We start from the raw sequence: 13,092 nt of genomic DNA on the forward strand, positions 1-13,092 counted from the left end.
GATTTGAACTCAAATTGACTAATTCCAGAGTCTCATGGTACAAATAAAACAGTGCAAACTAATGGATAATCTGTGTTCAGGAACAGTACATATAAAAATGAAAAATATACATTGTATTTTAGGTATATCTAATAGACTCCACATACTGTAGTATACATGTAGTACATAGCCAAGTGTGGAAGAGGGGTTGTAGTCAATGTGAATGGAGAGCGGAGCCAAGGAAGGTGAGTGGTTAGAGAACAAACAGCTCTGAACAAACAGTTTAAGAAGTGCATGATTCTATGCTCCTGCTACATTATGGGTGTACATACATTCCCCTGCATTGTTTCCTGGATGATTCCATTTTCTCTTGTCCTCTCTCCCAACTCGGATTTCCTCCTGACCCGAATGAAGATTTATTATTGTCTCTCATCTTCTCAGCTGATGCTAACAACTGACATGTCTCCCATTTTCCTGAGATATCTGAGGTATCTGAGAGTGATATTGTGTGTTCAGTCCAGAAAAAGTTTAGTCCTCATCATGGGCCTAAATGAACACAGGTATAAGGCGCTCGGACAAACCATTCATCTATATGCCCTGATATAAGGGCCTGTTCATCCCTTGCCAAAGAAAGAAGCTAGGGCTATTAGCCATTTGCCACTGGCCCCAGTCTGACCTGCTGAGGCAGGAAAAAAATGCTAGCTTTGCAGCCTGAGCCCCCAATGTAAAATTTCAGCAAGCAGTCTGCACTTATCTACCCTGAAACTTATGGTGCTTTGGGAGTCAGCCATCCACACTCATGCTCCTTATGTGTTGCCAGCTCCTGGATTAGCCCCTGTCAGCTCACTGTTTCAGAGCACCAGGTGGGGTGAAAACAACAAGAGGCTAGCACTTCAGCATTACCATTGCAAATCATGTCCAATGACTGATCTTTACATAAGATGTAAGAAGACGCCCTAGGTTTGCATTTGGGCCAAAGCTTCCCAGTGCTAGGTTCTCCTTTTTGGCTTAGTCATATCACTCACTCACAAACTGCATGGAGGCAGCTCTGGCATCATTGCACCACAGGGCATTCATGTACTCATGTACACCAGATGACTGGCTCATCTTGGCTCATTCAAGCTACTGTATGTAACAGGTAGGAAATGAGATGCAATGCTTGATTACATGAGGTCCCTGGCCTCAAGCTTAATACAAAGAAGTGTGTGCTTTCTCCCGCTCAGAGAACCTCCTTCTTGGAGATAGTTCAGGATTCAGCCATGACAGAGGGGAATTCATCTTTTCTGTTATAAAGGACATCTGGCTAGGCCAATGCATCACTGCTGCCCAAATGTCGAGGGTGCTTGGCTTGCCATAAGAAGCAGCCAAAGCTATTCCTATGTGACTGTTTCAAAACTCAGCAGGTACCTCTGGGGTGGTCCCCAATCATACAGCAATCATTATGTCTGTGTTTCTGCACTAGATCTTGTTCTAGGTAGAGACCAGATTTCTTTGTCTGAGATCAATTTAAAGTATACTCCAGAGCACTTGATTAGGAAGCAGGAGACCCATACATGGTGGAATGCATATGGCAATTTTTGGCCAGGCAGAAGGGGCTTTTGTTTGCCTCTGAGGAATTGACCTTCTGTTGCTTGTTGCTTTCTTTTTTCACCAGCCCCTATGCAGCTGGATGCCATGGTGCAACCATAGTTGAGGCTCTGGCATGTTTGATTTCCCCTATAGCAATGCTCATAGGGGTCCTAGCCAGGGATGTGCCCCGACCATGTCCACCTGTTATTGGTGGCTCTTCATTGGTTCACCTGAGACTGGCTTGCGGATGTGATTTCACATCTAGATGGTGCTACTTGAGAGATTTCCATCAGTACACTCTAAAAACTGCTGGGTTAAAAACAACCCAATTTGGGTTATTTTGGCAACCCAGCACTGGGTCAGAAAGGGACGAACCCAACGCTGAGTTATTATAACCCAACTAGTTGGGTTATCATTTTTAACCCAGCATGCTGGGTTGTGATTTTAACCCAACTATTAGTTAAAAATGACTACACTACTGGGTTGAATTTTAAGTGATCTAAATAAAATGTCGTCCTTCATTTTATTAATACACGTTTTCTTATTTTTGTAAAGGATGTGTAGGCTAAAATAGCAAACCTTAAATTTAATATATAATATGTCTAATATATGGAGCTGATTTCGTCATAACAGCATGTAAAATGCTCTCATTCTATGAAAAGCTATCAAATATCACAGTAAATGCTTCACTTTCAGTCAGAAAAAAACTTTGGGAATACAAATTTAAAATATGAAAACTTTTCATAACATTTACATGAACTTCAATATCTGAAGATATAAGAATCATCAGTAAAAATAATCAATTGCAATGTAATTGCAGAATTGTATAAGAAAAATAGAAGAATTTAGAATAATGAACATGCATCAAACTGACTGCAGTCAGGAAAATTTACTTCCAATTAAATATGTATGTGAAATACGAAAACATTTCATGTAACAGTGTACAAGTTAAAGAACACAGAATCCAATAAAACAGTCAGGTCACAGTAATGATGATAATAAAAGTTTATTAACTATACACTGTTTAATTAATAATAAATAAATAAATAAACAAACAAACAAACAAATAAATAAATAAATAAATAAATAAATAAATAAGTTACAGTTTGTCTGTAAAAACTGCCACACCAGGGAACACTTCTTGCTGCCATCAACTAATTACATAGAAAATATTAATGTCAGTCAAAAGGCATTTTATCCAAGAATTTCTCCTAAATTATCCTAATTATCCTGGGTGTGTCATGAATAAAATGGCGGTCAAACATGTTTAGTTTCAAACCTTATTTAGCCTGAGCTGACCTCATTCCCGCTTGTTTCAGGCTGTACAGGAGTATAGGAATTTAAATTGAATCCTGAATAAAAACCTATATATTATGTAGTATGTTCATAGTGAATGAATCTTGTTTGCTGTTGAATGGACCTTACAGTGAAGTTAAACAAATGTAATGAAATTGGATGTCCTAACAAAATATGTTACCATTAAGTAAACTCGTATCAAAACCGTATCTAACACAGAAATCATTTATAATAAAGTAGATTTAACATGTACAAAAGTAATATTTAAAATATTTACCTTATTCCTTCCAAGCTCCGATAAAGATGCCACGCGTGCTCTCCTGTTCACTGATCTGGGATCTATCCTGAGTCAGAGCACGTCTGTCACTTGGTCGTGAGGTAGTCTCAGTTTAACTGACTGAAAGCCTAAATTGCACATATAACATTAGTTTATACAGCAAAAGCAGATTTTTGTATGGCAAGCAAAGAAAATGGCGGCTTCTCGAACTTGTGTCGTCCGATTTTCACGTTGACGTGCATGCTCTCTTTTGCATTCATGTTCCCAACCCAGCACCGCTGGGTTATAGCTCAAGACAATTTTCAACCCAAACTTGGGTTAAAACAACCCAAAGTCCCACCCAGCGGTCACAACCCAGCATTTTGGTTGAAAAAACAACCCTGCATTTTTTAGAGTGTAGGAACCTCTTCTCTCGTGCAACGAGATTTGGAACCTCTTGCTCATAGCAAGAGGTAGACTCATAGCTCATAGACTCTGGTCTCCCAACTTAGGTTGAAGGTTCAACTTTGGTGTAATGTGTCATAAGGATTCAGTTCACTACCCTGTTAGTGCAATGCTAGAGTTCCTGCAGACATGCCTCTGCATTAGGATATATGTTCATTGCCACTGCTATGAGTCACTGGTCTCTCACTTTCTGTGTGATGCCAGGCAGCTAATGCTTTCTGGCAGAATTTGTCTCTGCTACTCTAAGCCCACTTTGAGCCAATGGAGTCAGCCTCTATGGTGGTTCTGACCCTGGAAAACCTTGGCCTCCCTGAGAATGGTAGGAGTTCTACAGGCCCTCTCAATTGCCCCTTCCTGCCTAGGGTCTGCTCCTGGCATGGTCAAGGCTCCTGTATCTATTACAGCCGGTCATTCTGTCTTTCTGCAGGCCTTCTGCCCTCTGCCCTCTCCTCTTTCTGCTGTGCCCAGTTTAGGTTCTCAGCACTTATGCCCTTCATGCTCATGCTGGGAAGTTGGTATTGCCTAGGTCTACAAGGCATGTGTGGCTTCACCTCTAGTGATTAAGGATCACTCCTCTAAGTGTAGCATCTTGTCCAGCACTTGACAAGGGGTTTGCCCCTCCAGGATATTTGTGCTGCAGCAGATTGGTCCTCTTTACCCACACATATCAGGTTCTATGACCTGGACCTGGACCCCACTGCTGGGAATTTTAGGGTTAGTGGTGCTCTGCCCTAGCTCATTTGTGCCCATTCATGACCTCTGGGACAGATACTCGCTTGACCTGCACAAAGCCCTTGTTTTACTGATACATTAACACTGGTTAACTAGGTTACAAACTGATGATGGATGGGGCAAAGGCCATCGATGGACTTCAGTAGGCCAATGCTCATGATATTGTTATGCTGATTGTGGCCCTCCAAATCATCTATTTTAGCCTTGAGCTTAGCATAGTTCTCAGTTAGCTCAGCATTTAAATTTTACATTTTCATTTATGCCATTTGGCAGACACCCTTATCCAAAGTGATGTTTAAAATGCTTTTAAGTCTTTATTGGTGAATACAGACCTAGAAACCTAAAACTTAGTAATAGGTAGGTCCTAACGTGTCGTTTGAAGATGACTTAGCTGTTCGGACATATACAAGAAGTTCATTCTACCCCCTTCGGTTCCAGAACAGAAATGAGTCTTGCTGTGTACTTACATCTTACTCTTGAGATATGGTGGTAACAATCAAGAAGTGCTAGAAGCTCTTATGCTATTAATGGACCATGGTCCAACAACGCAGTTTGGACGATGTCATGTTTTGCCTCTAGAGAAGTTAAAGCGAAGAAGTATTTTTTTTCCAGCTGAAGCGTGAGGATTTTTGAGAGCAGTCAGAGCCGATTGGCCCTATATGCTCACTACGCAAGTTGCGTAGGGCCCCATCTCCCCCTGCCTCATTTTACAGCACGTGTTAAGGTTTACTGTGTAGATGACAATATGAAGCGGAGCTATCCATCTGGTCATGAAAAGAGAAAAAAGAAACAAAATGAGAGTGAAATGCGAGAACAGCAATCAGGTCAACTTGTGTTCTCTTCAAGTTTGATGTCAGCAAGTAAACAACAGTAAAGTTAAATTGATGTGATTCTGTTTCTAGTCTCTACTGACTAGCTACATTAGCTGTGCAGTGCTGCCAGTGCATCTCTTGGCCTGTATGTCTGTCACACAACAATTTATTGCGTGAACATTCGTGTGAATAAACGCCAGCTTGATAACGGCACCGCGCGTGCAATTGTGCACGAAATGACACGCACGCTCAAAATCCCCAAATCCAAAGCTGTGAAGATTATTATATATATTATTTTGTTATATTTTATTATTTTCTGCTATTTTAAGATAATGTTAATATTCAATTTAAATTCAATTGCTAATATTCAACTCAAAATTCTATGTACAATATTCCATTCAATAAAGATTTGTTTATACCACATTCAATTCTGTATTGTTTTACTCTTTGACCGAGAGATGGAGCAAACTTTTTTAAAAAAGAGGGAGGTTTGTAGTGGGAGCAGTGGGGTGTCAAGTGTGAATGTGTGGCAAATAGTTTACATGGCTCAAGGGTCAGGTAGGAGGGCCCCTTAGTAGAATTTTGCTTAGGGCCCCAGGGAGGTCAGGATTGGCTCTGAGAGCAACTATAAATCTAAGTTAAGCAAACCTATTGGTTTATAAGATCCACAGTGCTCCAAATCGTTCTCTTTCTTAAAATATGATAAATGTTATCCTCTCTAAGAAAAGTTAAGTTATGTGTACATCAAAAATGCATGATTATACTTAGCTAATAGAGGATCTATTAGGATATGCTAAAAAAATTTATAGGACTCAAACACCAGACAGTACAGTCCTGTAGATTTGCCTGACTGTACACTGCGTAAGTCCTGTATATTTCCATCCAAAGCCATTCTCTGTTCATCAGAATTTTCCATAGGGCTGTATTGTACAGATTGATTGATACAGATCAGACTAAAACTGCTTAAATGTTTATAACCCCAGAGTCAAATGAAATCTTTCCAAATGAATCTATAATAGGTGTGATAAACTGTGAGTTTGCTTTGTCCTTTACTAAATAATATGAATATCTATTAGGTTTATAGCATTACTCAGCGTTTTTGCTTTAAGAACAACATTTTAGTATTAGCCTGTTGCGCTAACAAAGATTCCAACAAAGCACATACTGTATCACTCTCAATTTCTCTAAATTAACAGAAGAAGCATAGAAGAAGCGAAATATACTTCCAAGACTCTCATTTCTCTGTAAACCTCTTGTAGTGTGGGGAATGAAAATCTCATAGTTTACTCCTATATAAAAATTTATTCATATTTCATGTTTAATTCATAGCTCAGTTATAACTACACACGTGGACAAAATTGTTGGTACCCTTCGGTCAATGAAAGAAAAACTCACAATGGTTACAGAAAAAACTTTAATCTGATCAAAGTAATAATGAATAAAAATTCTATGAAATGTTAACCAATGAAAGTCAGACATTGCTTTTCAACCATGCTTCAATGGAATTATTTAAAAAAAAAAAAAAACTCATGGAACAGGCCTAGACAAAAATGATGGTACCCCTAACTAATATTTTGTTGCACAACCTTTTGAGGCAATCACTGCAATCAGATGATTCCTGTAACTGTCAATGAAACTGCACCTCTCAGCAGGTATATTGGCCCACTCCTCATGAGCAAACTGCTCCAGTTATTTCAGGTTTGAAGGGTGTCTTTTCCAGACCGCATGTTTCAGCTCCTTCCAAAGATGCTCAATAGGATTGAGGTCAGGGCTCATAGAAGGCCACTTTAGAATAGTCCAATGTTTTCCTCTTGGCCATTCTTGGGTGTTTTTAGCTGTGTGTTTTGGGTCATTGTCCTGTTGCAAGACCCGTGACCTGCGACGGAGACCAAGTTTCTGACACTGGCCAGCACATTTCTCTCTAGAATCCCTTGATAATCTTCAGATTTCATTGTACCCTGCACAGATTCAAGACACCCTGTGCCAGATGCAGCAAAGCAGCCCCAGAACATAACAGAGCCTCCTCCATGTTTCACAGTAGGGACAGTGTTCTTTTCTTGATATGCTTCTTTTTTCCATCTGTGAACATAGAGCTGATGTGCCTTGACAAAAAGTTCCATTTTTGTCTCATCTGTCCATAGGACATTCTCCCAGAAGCTTTGTGGCCTGTCAACATGTAGTTTGGCATATTCCAGTCTAGCTTTTTTATGATTTGTTTTCAACAATGTTGTCCTCCTTGGTCATCTCCCATTGTAGTCCACTTTGCCTCAAACAACGACGGATGGTGCGATCTGACACTGATGTTCCTTGAGCATGAAGTTCACCTTGGATCTCTTTAGAAGTCTTTCTGGGCTCTTTTGTTACCATTCAGATTATCCATCTCTTTGATTTGTCATCAATTTTCCTCCTGTGGCCTTGTCCAGGGAGGTTGGCTACAGTCCCATGGATCTTAAATTTCTGAATAATATGTGTAACTGTAGTCTCAGGAACATCTAGCTGCTTGGAGATGGTCTTGTAGCCTTTACCTTTATCATGCTTGTCTATAATTTTTTTCTAATCTCCTGAGACAACTCTTTCCTTCGCTTCCTCTGGTCCATGTTGAGTGTGGTACACACCATGTCAATAGACAACAGAGTGACTACCTAGAGCCCTATATATAGGCCCACTGACGGATTACAAGATTGTAGACACCTGTGAAGCTAACTAGTGGACACACCTTTCATTGACCGAAGGGTACCAACAATTTTGTCCACGTGTATATATATAGGCTGCCTCATGTTCTCACACAAACTACCGATACCAATTGCTCTGTAATTAAAATACATTACACAACGTATAAAGTACATTGTTAAAATATTGTTCATTAAGTTGATTTGCTTAGTTCATCAAAGTTAATCAAGAGTGGCATTTTATGTAAAATCTCATTTTAATGAGCGAATTTTACTGGGCTAAAGAATAATTTTTATAGTATACAGTCAGCATCCCATTTCCTACAATTTTCACACTCCCAGAAAAAGATTTCCTATGGTGATTGTTTTATGCTTCTTTAGAAAATGTTTAAAGGATCCTTCTTAATACATTTGATCAATGGTGCAAAGTTTAGTACATATACTGTAGTTCTACCAACACAGGTGAGCTGTGAGCAAGTCAGTGGAAGCTCAGTGGTTAAGGCATTGATTAGATTAGATTAGATTAGATTAAACTTTATTGTCATTACACATGTACAAGTAGAAGGCAACAAAATGAAGTTTAGGTCTAACCAGAGTGCAATAGCAGCAAGTGCAAGATAAACAGATTTTACAAGATTTAAATGAGTTAAACAAAGTGGTAATATAGAAGTAATTTACAGATGTGTGTGTATTATGCACATAACATACAGATGGCTATAATTGTAACTGAAATTTACAGAAGGATGTAACAAAATATATGGCTATTACTATAAACAGTAATTTACAGATGTGTATGTACTATGAATATAATATACAGATGAATATATGTACTATGAACAATCAATTGGACTACTGTCTAGAAGGTTGTGAGTTCACAGCAGTTCAAACTGCTGCTGAGTCTGTGAGCAAGGCTTTTAACCCCAATTGCTTGATTGTATACAGGCAAATAAGTATTTGATACACTACCGATTTTTCAAGTTTTACCACTTACAAAGAATAAGATAAGATAAAATATACCTTTATTCGTCCAACAATGGGGAAATTTCTCTCTTACAGCAGCAAAGAGAAATAAATGCAAATATATAAAAGAATAAAAGACATAATATAATATATTATATACACAACATAATGTATAAATACAGAGAAGAAAAAAGAGACCACGAGTAAGTAGTTATTCAATTCAAGTTTATTTGTATAGTGCTTTTTACAATGGACATTGTCTCAAAGCAGCCTTACAGAACATAAACATAGAGCAGAAGGTAAACATAAGGAATGATCAAAGAAATAACGAATAATAAAAGAAAAATAGATGCTAACAGACATATTGCACACAGGTAATATTGCATGTTTTTCAAAATTTCTGTTATTGCACGTGTTGTTTAAATACTTTGTTATTGTTATTATTTCAGTTAAACAGTAATAACAGTGTGTATTACAGTATGGTGACTGGTTCACTGGGAGCAGCTTTGGTTGTAAAGTCTAATAGCAGCAGGGAGAAAAGGCCATCTGTATCGCTCCTTCAGACACTTAGGATGTAAGTCTATCACTGAAGGAGCTGCTCAGAGATGAAACCGTTTCATACAGGATGAATGGAGAAGATCTGTAATTTTTATTGTAGGTACTGTGAGACAGAATCTAAAAACATCCAGAAAATCACATTGTATGATTTTTAAATAATTAATTTCCATTTTATTGCATGAAATAAGTATTTGATCACCTACCAACCAGCAAGAATTCTGGCGCTCACAGACCTGTTAGTTTGTCTTTAAGAAGCCCTCATATCATCCACTCATTACCTCCACTATAGACAAGACCCATTGAGGTGTACCTATGATGAAAATTACAGATCTATTCTTTGTAAGTGGGAAAACTTGAAAAATCTGCAGTGTATCAAATACTTATTTGCCCCACTGTAAAGGAGACAAAATATAAGTTGCTCTGGATAAGGACATCTGCCAAGTTTCATAAATGTAATGTGATGTAGATCTATATAGACTATCCAAAAATGTAGCGTCTATCCAAAATGTAGAAAGCTGGCGGGTGTACATCATCTGCATTTAATGATATTGTGTAGTTGTTTAATTCCTTCTGCAGTCTATTGATCCCTTCTACACCTGTGTCTTCTGTAATGGCCTCTGCCAAGGGTTAAATAACCAGCACAAATTACTGTGGGGTCATTGAGCAATTTTGTCATGTTCATCTGCTCAGTGAGAAGAATGGGGCGTAATTGCCATTGGTCCAAATAGAGGCTTGGGGTGATGCAAAGCAGCATCACCTACTCATAACCTTTATACTTCAATTAAGTTTGCCTAAAACCTAAAAAAATAGGGCTACTCTATCCTGTCAAACACCCACTCATCAATAAGAGACATCACAAGAGACCCACTTTGAGTAATCTGTCCATGCTGATTGTCACGATGTGACATGGTGAGACAAAGGCAAGTGTGGATCCAAATGCAGTTTCACCTATTTAATAGACAAAACAGAAACAGGCAGGCAAAACAGGTCATAACACTGAACAGGACAGGGAACAGGAACAGACAAGCGAAACCACCAAACACCAACAACAACTCACAACATGGGAATGAACAAACAGTGTATATATAGTAAACAGGGACCAATCACAAAGCAGAGACCGTCAGAGACAAAGACAAAACACCTGGGGAAGAGATGGAATGCAATTAGTGTCCATGGTAAGGAATGAGTGGGCGGAGCAAACAATTAACATCAGGGAGAGACGGCAGACAGAAACAAGGGGAAACACAGACAGACTCGTTACACTGATTGATGTAAACAATGAATATTATTGCAGGAATTAGGGCTTTAAACAAATCAAGAGCTATTGGCAGCAATGCAGCAGCTGAGAGAAGTGCAGAATTCAGAGGCGGTCAGCACAGCTACAGAAAGTATGTCAGGGCCCAGAGGTGCCCTCAGTAGTTGCTTCTCATTCGCCAAACTTGAAAAATGAGCCCACAATGGGAAATGCTAATATCCCACCATTTTAGAATTCTGATAGAATGAAGTAACATGATAAAATGGAGCAACTACGATAACATGAAGGAAGATCTTCCTCTTTAACAACTTAATTTGATTGGCTCACCTGTTTTTCTGTCAAGTCAACCAAAGAAGATTTTATTGTCATTTTAACCGTTTATAGCTGACACAGTAAACAGTGAAATTAAACAATGATTCTTGAGTACTATGGTGCTACAAAAACGATCATAAAGCTACATAAAACAACACAGAGATAAGGACTTAGGTCTTAGCTATATAAAGTGTAGTACAGAACCTAGTACACAGAATAGTGCTGAACAGTATGCCTATTGTATATTATAAAGTACATTGTGCAAAACTATATAAATCGTAAACATGAATGAATTGTAAAATAACTGAAATTTGATGTTCAAAACAGAAATGTGGTGTGCAAAAACAGCAATTAATTGATTGATTGATTTATACAGTTCATTGTAGTTCACACAGTTGGGGGTGGTTGTGTTTGTGTCTGGTATACTTCAGTTCTGTTTGTTGAGGAGTCTGATGGCTTATAGTCTGGTTGTGAGGGCCCGAATGTTGTGGTACCATTTTTCAGATGGCAGTAGGTTAAAGTGTAAGTGTAGGGTTATCCACAACAGCGTATGGTATGGAAGGATGAGAGATTCTGGTGATCATCTCAGCTGACCTCACTATCCGCTGCAGAGTCTTGCGATCCAAGGGATCATCACAGCTGTTCGGGCAGCTCTCGATGGTCCCTCTATAAAAACGCCGCTTGAAGGCTTCATCACGATGGGTGTGAGTGCAACAGGACGATAGTCATTGAGGTAGGACACTAAACCTCTTTGGCATCGGGACAATGTTGGTTGTCTTGAGGCACATAGGAACACAATTAACAATCCAGCAAACATTGAAGAGCATTTCAAGGTACTTGGTCTTGTGAGCTATATGGGTAAGTTCCTGCCCGGCCTTTTCACCATGTTACACCTAAATATCCAAGTACAAGCATTCTGCATAGTCATAGTCTAAGGCCACGTTCACACTGCAAGTCTTAATGCTCAATTCGGATATTTTGCTCAGATCTGATTTTTTTTGTTTGGCTGTTCACATTACCTTTTAAAATGTTGCCTATATCAGATACCAGTGTGAACTGTTTGCTGTTTCAAACTGACCCGCATGCGCAAACGAACAATAACAATGACGTCACACGCAGCACGCCGTTGCGCTAAAGTTGGTGAGGTTATGGAGGAAGTCATTTTCGCTTTTCTTTCTAAATGTTTGTGTAATGGCAGCACAGAGACGCAGTGCTTTGAAAATTTTTGGATGTCGAGGGCAACTTTTGATTATTTGATCCATTTTGTAGGCGTAGTCACGTTTGTGTGCGTACTCGCCGGCACATAATTGTGACGAATGTCGATGTAGATTGACGTAAAAGTAGCATCAAATCCGCCTTGGGTGTTCTGCGGCCACATTGGAAAAAATCTGATTTGGGTCTGATTCAGGACCACATATGGAAGTGGTCTGAATCTGATTTGAAAAAATCAGATCTGGGCTAGATTTGAGTGTTCACATTACTCCTGAAGAAGTCTGACCTGGTCACTTGACCCCCAAAAAATTTGGGCCACTTTTACCTGCAGTGTGAACGGGGCTTAATGCTACTTTCATTTGAATTCAGGAACTTGCATTTTATGATGCCAATTACAGAAAATGCATCTCTGGTCTAGGAATGAAATATAAGTCTGACTGAAAATTTTACAAATTTCTGTAGTGTTAGAGTTTGCCTTTAACAACTCATCTATGTACAAGTAGATAACATCTGTGAAGTAGCACGGTGGAGTGCTGGGACTCAAACAGGAAATAAACAGCAATCTAAAAAAGAAAAACTTAAACCATTCACATTTATCAAAACAGTACTGTTCATTCAAACTAAAGAAGAAAAGCTTTAATCACACCAGTAAAATGGCAGCAGTATTTTAGGGTTAAATTATACATATAAAATGTAAAATCATGTAAATAATGTAAAAATGCACATTCACATTTTTTATGTTAATCGGAAAAAGTCAGTATTTGGGTTTAAAATTAGAAACTTGTATTAATATATAAGTGTATGTATTGGTCAGGATTTTAAAGCTTTTTTATTGGAAACTTGTGATATGTGAAATCATGAAATACCGTTTTAAAATGAAAATGTAGCTGTCAATTGCAATTGTTTGGTTCTTTCAGGAGGAAATTTTCCAACGTCCACACAAAAACTATTTAGAATGGTTTTAGGTTTTCAAAAAATGCAGACAGAATCACATTTTTGTGATCCCAATCATCTCAC

The 13,092-nt window shown here is 38.6% G+C and overlaps 1 protein-coding gene across 1 annotated transcript in view; it reads left to right on the forward strand.

Moving 5' to 3' along the window:
- The window catches only part of igfbp2a (insulin-like growth factor binding protein 2a), a 31,097-nt gene that overhangs the window by 5,671 nt on the left and 12,334 nt on the right, over positions 1-13,092 (forward strand). The window lies entirely within an intron of this gene.

Source organism: Tachysurus fulvidraco, chromosome 5 (assembly GCF_022655615.1).
Source record: "Tachysurus fulvidraco isolate hzauxx_2018 chromosome 5, HZAU_PFXX_2.0, whole genome shotgun sequence".
NCBI classification, from domain to species: domain Eukaryota; kingdom Metazoa; phylum Chordata; class Actinopteri; order Siluriformes; family Bagridae; genus Tachysurus; species Tachysurus fulvidraco.